Source organism: Nannospalax galili, unplaced genomic scaffold, assembly GCF_000622305.1.
Source record: "Nannospalax galili isolate Female #2095 unplaced genomic scaffold, S.galili_v1.0 scaffold1733, whole genome shotgun sequence".
In the NCBI taxonomy this organism is placed as follows: domain Eukaryota; kingdom Metazoa; phylum Chordata; class Mammalia; order Rodentia; family Spalacidae; genus Nannospalax; species Nannospalax galili.
Genome location: NW_008333708.1, coordinates 222,270 through 230,439, shown reverse-complemented (window position 1 = coordinate 230,439; position 8,170 = coordinate 222,270). Strand labels below are relative to the sequence as shown.

General features: G+C 39.3%; 1 pseudogene; it reads left to right on the top strand.

The window, feature by feature from the left end:
• Positions 1-312: 312 nt before the first annotated feature.
• Positions 313-1,119, top strand: LOC103730169 (annotated as a pseudogene).
• Positions 1,120-8,170: the final 7,051 nt, after the last annotated feature.

Genomic DNA, 8,170 nt, shown 5'->3' with positions numbered 1-8,170 from the left:
AGATAGGTTAACCAAGCACCACTGGAGGAATGCACACCAAGGGACATCTGGGGACACAAACTTGGCTCAATAGGCCTTAACATACATGACAGAGTACATGAAATCCGGCAGTGGGGAACTCTAAGAGGGGTGAGGGTAGGAGAGGGGATAAATATCATCAAAAATATTATATGAAATTCGAAAAAATTCAATAAAAAAAGAAAAAAAGAGGTTTTCTAAAGGAATTAGCAAAACTTTTTGTGAACTGCCCAGGGAGGGGTCCATACAGCCTTTTTCTTGATTCCTGTCAAAACTTAAAGGGAACCTAACACAATGTCCAGATCCCTTGACATCCTGCAAATGAAGGAAGGAAATGTCATCAAATTCCATGCAGCAGGGATCCACTTGGGTGGCACCAACCTTGACTTCCAGATGGAACAGTACATCTATAAGAGGAAAAGAGATGATATCTACATCGTAATTCTGAAGAGGACCTGGGAGAAGCTGCTGCTAGCAGCTCATGCCATTGTTGCCAAGATCACTGCACTGAAGTTTGCTGCTGACACTGCAGCCGCTCCAATTGCTGGCTACTTCACTCCTAGGACTTCACTAACCAGATTTAAGCAGCCTTCATGGAGCCATGTCTTCTGTTCACCAGTCCCTCATGGAAGTGACTTATGTCAACCTGCCTACCATCAGTCTGTGTAACACAGATTCTCCTCTGCACTACGTAGACATTGCCATCCCATGCATAATAAGAGAACTCACTCAGTGGGTTTGATGTGGTGGATGCTGGCAGGGGAAGTTCTGTGCAAGAGTGGTACCATCTCCCGTGAGCACCCATGGGAGGTCTTGCCTGATCTCTTCTTCTACAGAGAGCCTGAAGTGATTGAGAAGAAAAAGCAAGCTTCTGCTGAAAAGGCTGTGACCAAGGAGGAATTTCAGGGTGAATGGACAGCACCAGCTCCCGAGTTCACCAAGGCTTTTCCAGAAGTGGCAGACTGGTCTGAAGACTTGCAAATCCGGCAGTTTCCGACTGAAGACTGGAGTACCCAGCCGGCCAGGGAGGACTGATCTGCAGCCCCCATTGCACAGACCACTGAATGGGTTGGAGTGGTGAGTTGTGCTGTAGACACTTAAACAGGATGGAAAGATGGTGGCTGGAAAATAAAATGTTTTTAAAAAAATAAGATAAAAGGTAAAAGAATTACAAAGATACAAGTTATATTTAATAAGTAAAGTTCAGAATCTCAAGCACATGCCACTCCCACAGAAGGCCCTGTTAAGTTGGATGGGTCAGGCAAGTGCTGAGCATGGTCATTATCAGGCAAGGATTGATAGCACACACAGCACTAAATATTGATTCAAGATGTGTATTATATAAGCATTGTCAAGAAATATGACTGGTGGGAAAACAAGGAAAGTCCAGGAAATAAAATTTAAGAAAGTTACCACACTTCCCTAAAGGTCTTGAAACTTAGGACAACCAGTTAGGTGCAATGGCCGAATCAAATTAACCATTTCCCTGAAACATGATTAAAATATTTAATTATTATACATATAATACTTGGAATGATGATATCAATACATATACAGAAAACCCACTTCTGCCTAAGGCACTTGGAAATATGGAGGGCTGTGGACCATGATTCTACATAGTTAGAACTGGACTACAAATCATGGCATCTTCATGTATGGTCAAGGATCATGGATGCTGTGGTAGTTAGTGAAATATCACAGTGTCTGCTTAATCGCTCCCCTAATTTCTGTCCACTTTACAAACCAAGAGTCCTCGAAGGACTCTAGGGTACTCACTGGATATGAATGAATACTTTCCTGGTAAGGAGAAAATTAAGTGGGTTGGAAACAGACTACAGAGTTCACAATAGGACACAGTGATGGAACTTCTTCATTATGACCCAGAATGGAGTGATAAATGTAAACAACATCAATTTACATTTAAGGAATGGGTGATATGTCTGTTTAAAGTCATCTCCTTAAAGGAGACCAACTTGCTTTCACCCAGCAGTGATCAGCTGTCAATAGTTACTCAGCTAAGACTGGCACCACCTGTCCATTTCTTCAGTTGTGTGCTAGATTTTTGTCTGCAAGTTCATAAAAGCAAGTTCCTAGAAACCTGGGAGACTCTCTTTTCTTGTGGTCATTCAACACCCTGGCTTTTACATTCTTTCTGCCCTCTCTTCCACAATGGTCCATGAGCCTTGGATTGAGTGAGGTTTAATATAGAAGGTCTCTCCAGGGACATGTATTCTGTATTCTCTTACTCTCTGCATTTTGTCCAGTTGTGACTTTCTGTGTTAATCACCCTCTGTTGCATAAGGAAGTTTTGCTTATGAAAGATGAGAAATGCATTAATATTCTCTCTATCCCTTGTTTCACCATGTTCTATAAGCCTTAGGTGTAGAGGTTCCATTTTAAATGTGTCAGGTAGGGCTGGACATTTTACCGACACTTATTCTTTGTGTGTGGCCAGTAGTGGAACATTGTAAAGTATCCATCTGTTACAAACAGAAGCTTAGTTGAGAGTTGTGACACGTATACTTGTCTGTAAATATAGAATCCATATTTAGCATACAGTAAGAAGTTACGTTTGTCCAGGGAAGTGACAGATTCATGTTTTTCTCTAGACTCTATGGCCTCTCCATCCACATGTATTTTGCTATATTTACAATACCAGACATGAGTCTCCCTCCCCATTGAGTGGGCTTTAAGTCCAATTAGATAGCTGTTGATTACCCCCAAGATAAAAGTGCCACTACTGTACCAATAGAGATCGTTTGCTGTGCTTGTCATTGTTGTGTGGTTATTAGGCTTTATAGGTGGGGTTGGGCCATTGATTGATTTTAACTCCTAATAGCTTGCATATTAGCCTCTAAAACTTTGAGAGCTATTCATCAAGAAGGAGGCTTTCAGGTCATTTTTAGTTATATTGCTCCAAGTTCTTTAACTGAAGTATGTCCAGTCTTCAGCAATAGGGTTTTTACCTTCAAGCTCTGGGAGACAAAGATTGTGGCAATAGCCTGTGTTATTTTGGGAGTCTTTTGAACTACCCAGACCAACAGCTCAAAGGGCAGTTTATCTTGTCTGGCACTGTGTTTCTTGTTTTATAGCCCTCAACTACAAACATGCACTCATGTACAGATATTTTATGTATATTTTTCAGTAAGCTTTGGAAATAATGTTTTTCCTCTGGTTTTTCACATCAACTAAGAATTATCTTTCTTTCTTTCCCTGTATAATCCTCCCTCCTACCTCAGCAGTTGAATCAAGCCCATTTTCTTCTTTTTAATACCTGTCTACTAGCATTCCCCCTCTCTTGGACTCCTTCTTCCCCTTTGCCTTCATGGTTCCTTGTATAAGCCTTCCTTCCTTCTCAGTTAAATACCCTCATTTTATCCATTCCCCCTTGGTAACACCTGTCTCCTACTATCCCACTCTCACTCCTTCTTTCCATTAGCCTGTGTGGTTTCTTTCCATTTTCCTGGATCCTGCTGTTATATGAGGATATATACTCACAAATAAGGATTCAGTGCTAAGACCCACAAATTAGAACTTGTTTTTCTGAGATTCTGTTACTTCATTTAGTATAATATTTTATACTTCCATCCATTAACTTGAAAACTTCATGATTTCATCTTTCTTTACTGTTGAGTAGAACTCCATTGTGTAAATGCATGACATTTTCATTATACATTTGTCAGTTAAAGGAAATTTAGGCTGTGAAAAGAGTCACAACAAACATGGATGCACAGGTATTTCTGCAGTAAGATGAGTCCTTTTCGTATATGCCAAGATGTGGTATAACCTGATCATATGGTTTATTTATATATATATTTATTTATTTATTATTTATTATTTTTAAGAGTTCTCCACACTGGTTTCCGTAGTGGTTGCACCAGTTTGCAATCCCACAAGTAGTGAATGAGTGTTCCCCTCTTCCCACATCCTTGCCAGCATTTGATGTCATTTCTCTCTTAATCTTGGTCAGTCTCACTGGAATAAGATGAATTTTAAAGTGGATTTGATTGGCATTTCCCTAATTACTAAGGATGTTGAAGACTTTGTAAGGTGATTCTTAGCTATTTTTATTTATTCATTTGAGAATTATTTGTATAGATCCATAGCCCATCTTTTAACTAGATCATTTGTTTTCTTGATTCTTTATTTTTTGAGTTCTTTGTATATTCTGGATATTAGTCATCTCTCAGATGTGTAGCCGGTTTTGTCTTTATTTCCTTGGTTGTTTCTTTTTTCTGTGAAGAAACTTTTCCATTTAATGCAGTCCCACATTTTGGTCTTTGACCTTAATTCCTGAGTAACTGATGCCCAATTTAGAAAGTTCTTTCCTGCACCTATATCTTGGCAAATACTGCCTATGGTTTCTTCTAACACTTTCAGAGTTTTAGGTTTCACATTGGGGTCTTTGATCAATTTGGATTTGACTTTTATGTAGGGTGAGCGATAAGGGTCCAATTTCATTCTTTTGCAAGTGCATATCCAGTTTTTCCAGAACCATTTTTGAAGATACTGTCTTTCTTCTAGTGTGTATTCTTGGAACCTTTATCAAATACTGGGTGGTTAAAATTACGTGCACTCATGTTTGGGTCAATTTACCAAAATTAGTAGTTTTCTATATATCACTAAGAAGCAACTAAAGAGTTCACGAAAATATGCCCCTTCACAGCAGCCTTAAAAATATCTATAAGTAAATCTAACAAAAGATATAAAAGATCCCTACAGTGAAAAATTTCAATCTTTATACAAAGAGATTGAGGAAGACATGAGGACATGTAAAGATCTCCTGGTCTCGTAGATTGGTAAAATTAACTTTCTCAAAATGACCATCCTACCAAAAGCAATTTGTAAATTCAATGCACTGTCAATCAAAATCCCCATAATAATCTTCATAGAATTGGAAAGAAATTCCAAAATTCATGTGGAATCATAAGAGACTCTGCATAGCCAAAGCAATTCTGTGCCTAAAGAGCATTGGTGGGGGTGGGGTGGGATTAACATATCAAATTGTAAACTATATTACAGAGCTGTATTCATAAAAACAGCATATTACTGGCAAAGGAGCAGAAATGTGAATTCATTTCTTAATTCTCAAAATTTATCAATATATTCGAGTCATGGAGCACAGGTCAGATTGAACTACGTAGTCAACTGGCATTATTAAATTTCTAGCGAACAATGTTTAAAGAATTGTCTACAATTCTCTCATGTTTTTCAGTCACTACATTTTATGTTAATGGATAATTAACTATTTAAGAGAAAACCTATTTTAAAATGTATGAATCCTCTATTTCTCTGGGCTGCATGCCCACCAGTCTCCTTCCTAGACTCCTGGAGGTGACCTTTTGGCCCAGGGCCACCACTGCTTCCTGATCCCTTGCATCCAGATGGACCCAGTTCCCTCTCGAGGTCCCTGGGAGCACTCTGGACCTGGTCTCACCCTCACCTCCGGGCCGGCTTCTCTACATGGTAAGTCGACCATGCCCTCTGTGCCTTGACTCCCCCAGCCTCATTCACACCATGATGACTATCCTCCCACCCACCCGTCTCTCCTTCTAGCTTGGGTTCTGTCCCATTCCTTGTCTTGGTGCCCCAGACACCGGGCAACCACCACTGCTTCCCGATCCTTTGCATCCAGATGGATCCAGTTCCTTCTCGAGGTCCACAGGAGCCCTCTGGGCCTCATCCCAGTCGATTACCTGGATGCTGGGATCATTTTGGGTTTCCTGATCCTTTGTATCCAGACCAACCCAGTTCCTTGGTGCTGTCCCCAGGAGCGTTTTGGGCCTCTTCCCACTGCCACCTCCCTTTGCATCTCTGGTAGGGGTGGCCACCAGCTGCCCGAGACCAGAATCTTCGCAGGGACCAGCTCCCAGGCCAGTCCAACCCCCAAATTCCTGAGGCCAAAATATTTCCTGGATGGATCCAGACCTTAGGAGAAAGCCTGAGAACATCTGACCCTTATCTGACTTGGGTCTCTGTGGGAACTCCTGAAGATAAAAGCAATGCAGCCACTCTTATATAAAATAAAAAAAGAGAACTGGAAGCTTAGATGAACCAGCTTTCATGCCCAAAAAGTATACCATAAAGACAAATAAAGTTCACAAAAAGAAGCAGACCTAAACCTGAAGGCTTGAGTCTCACACAAGAATCAGAAACTACAAAAGAAATTCACATGTCAAAATCACAGAGAAAAAATAATAATATGAAAAACCAAAATAACACATCCCCACCAAATACCAATAGTCCTCTAGAGGAGTACAATGAGAACCCCCTAGAGACAATGCAGGATATGGAACTCAAATGAACAGTTATAAACATGGTAAAAAAATTCAGTGAATTAAAAGAACACACAAAAAAAGAAATCAAAGTACTGAAAGAATATCAGGATAAACTTCTAAATGAATTCAGAAAAGAGCTAGAAGTATTGAAGACTACTTAGGCCAAAAAAAAAAAAAAGGAAGTGAAACACTCAGTAAGCCAATTAGAAACGACAGGAGAAAGCCTCACAATAGGATGAGTGAATGGAAAATGGAATATGAAGACTAGAAGATAAAGTGGAAAAACTAGATCACTAAGGCAAAGATTATGAAAAAATTAAGGAAGCACAAGAATGGAATATGCAGGAATTGTGTGACACCATAAAAAGACCAAACTTACAAATCATAGGCATACAGGAAGGAGAAGAATCCCAAAATAATGGCATGGACCAGATCGTCAACAGAATCGTAGAAGAAAATATCCCCAAATTAAAGAAAGACATACCCATACAAATACAAGAAACATATAGAAGACCAAACAGACAGGACCAGAAAAGAAACTCTCCATGGCACATCATAGTAAAAACACTAAATGTACACAACAAAGAGACAATATTGAAAGCTGCAAAAGAGAAACAACAAGTCACATATAAAGGAAAACCCATCAAGATTACAGCTGTCTTTCAGTGCAAACTATGAAAGCCAGAAGAGCCCAGACCAAAGTATTCCCAGTTTTAAATGACCACAGATGCCAACCCAGACTACTATACCCAGCCAAAATTTCTATTATAGTCGAAGGGGAAAGAAAAATCTTCCATGACATAAATAGGTCATGTCCACAAAACCAGCCCTTCAGAGAGTACTGGAAGCAATACAAAGTGCTGAAGAAAGGAATGACTATACCCAAAGGGTTACAAAAAGAAAGTCAATGAAGATATAACTGTGGAAAAGTACAGCTATATTAAGAATGTAAACAGAAATAAAAATGACAGGATTCAATACACGTCTTTCATTAATAACTTTAAATATTAACGGACTGAACTCCCCAGTCAAATGACACAGACTAGGTGAATAGATAAAACAACGAAACTCATCTTTTCGTTGTCTGCAAAAAACTCATTTCACTTTCAAGGACAGGCACTACCTTAAGGTGAAAGGATGGCAAAAAATATATCAAGTGAATGGTACTAAGAAAAAAGCAGACATTGCAATTCTAATATCTGACAAAGTAGTCTTTAAACTAAAACTAATCAGAAGAGATAAGGTGATCCACTTCATTCTGATCAAAGGAACAATAAACCAAGAAGACATTACAATCATGAACATATATTCACTAAACTCTGGTGCACCCAACTTCATAAAAACAATACTAAAGGACTTTAAGACCCAGATTAACCCCAACTCATTAATAGCAGGGGACTTCCATACCCCACTATCTCCATTAAATCGGACAACAGAGTAGAGAGATAACAGAGAGATATCTGAATTAAACAATACTGTATATCAAACGGATCTTACAGACATCTACTGAGAATTCCACCCAAGCATGAAAGGCCATACTTTCTAATCAGCACCCCATGGAACCTTCTCCAAAATCGACCATATACTGGGGCACAAAACAAACTTCAACAAATACAAAAAGACTGAAATAATTCCATGCATTCTATCAGACCACAATGCCATAAAGTTTACAATAAACACCGGAAGAAGCCCTAGTCACACATGAACACAAAGAGATTAAACAATACACTCCTGAATAAAGATTTGGTCAAAAGAAAAATTAAGAAAGACATAAAAGTATCCCTGGAACTAAATGAAAGGACAGTACAACACAACAAAATCACTTGGACACGCTGAAAGCTGCCCTTAGAGGGAAGTTTATAGCTCTAAGTGCC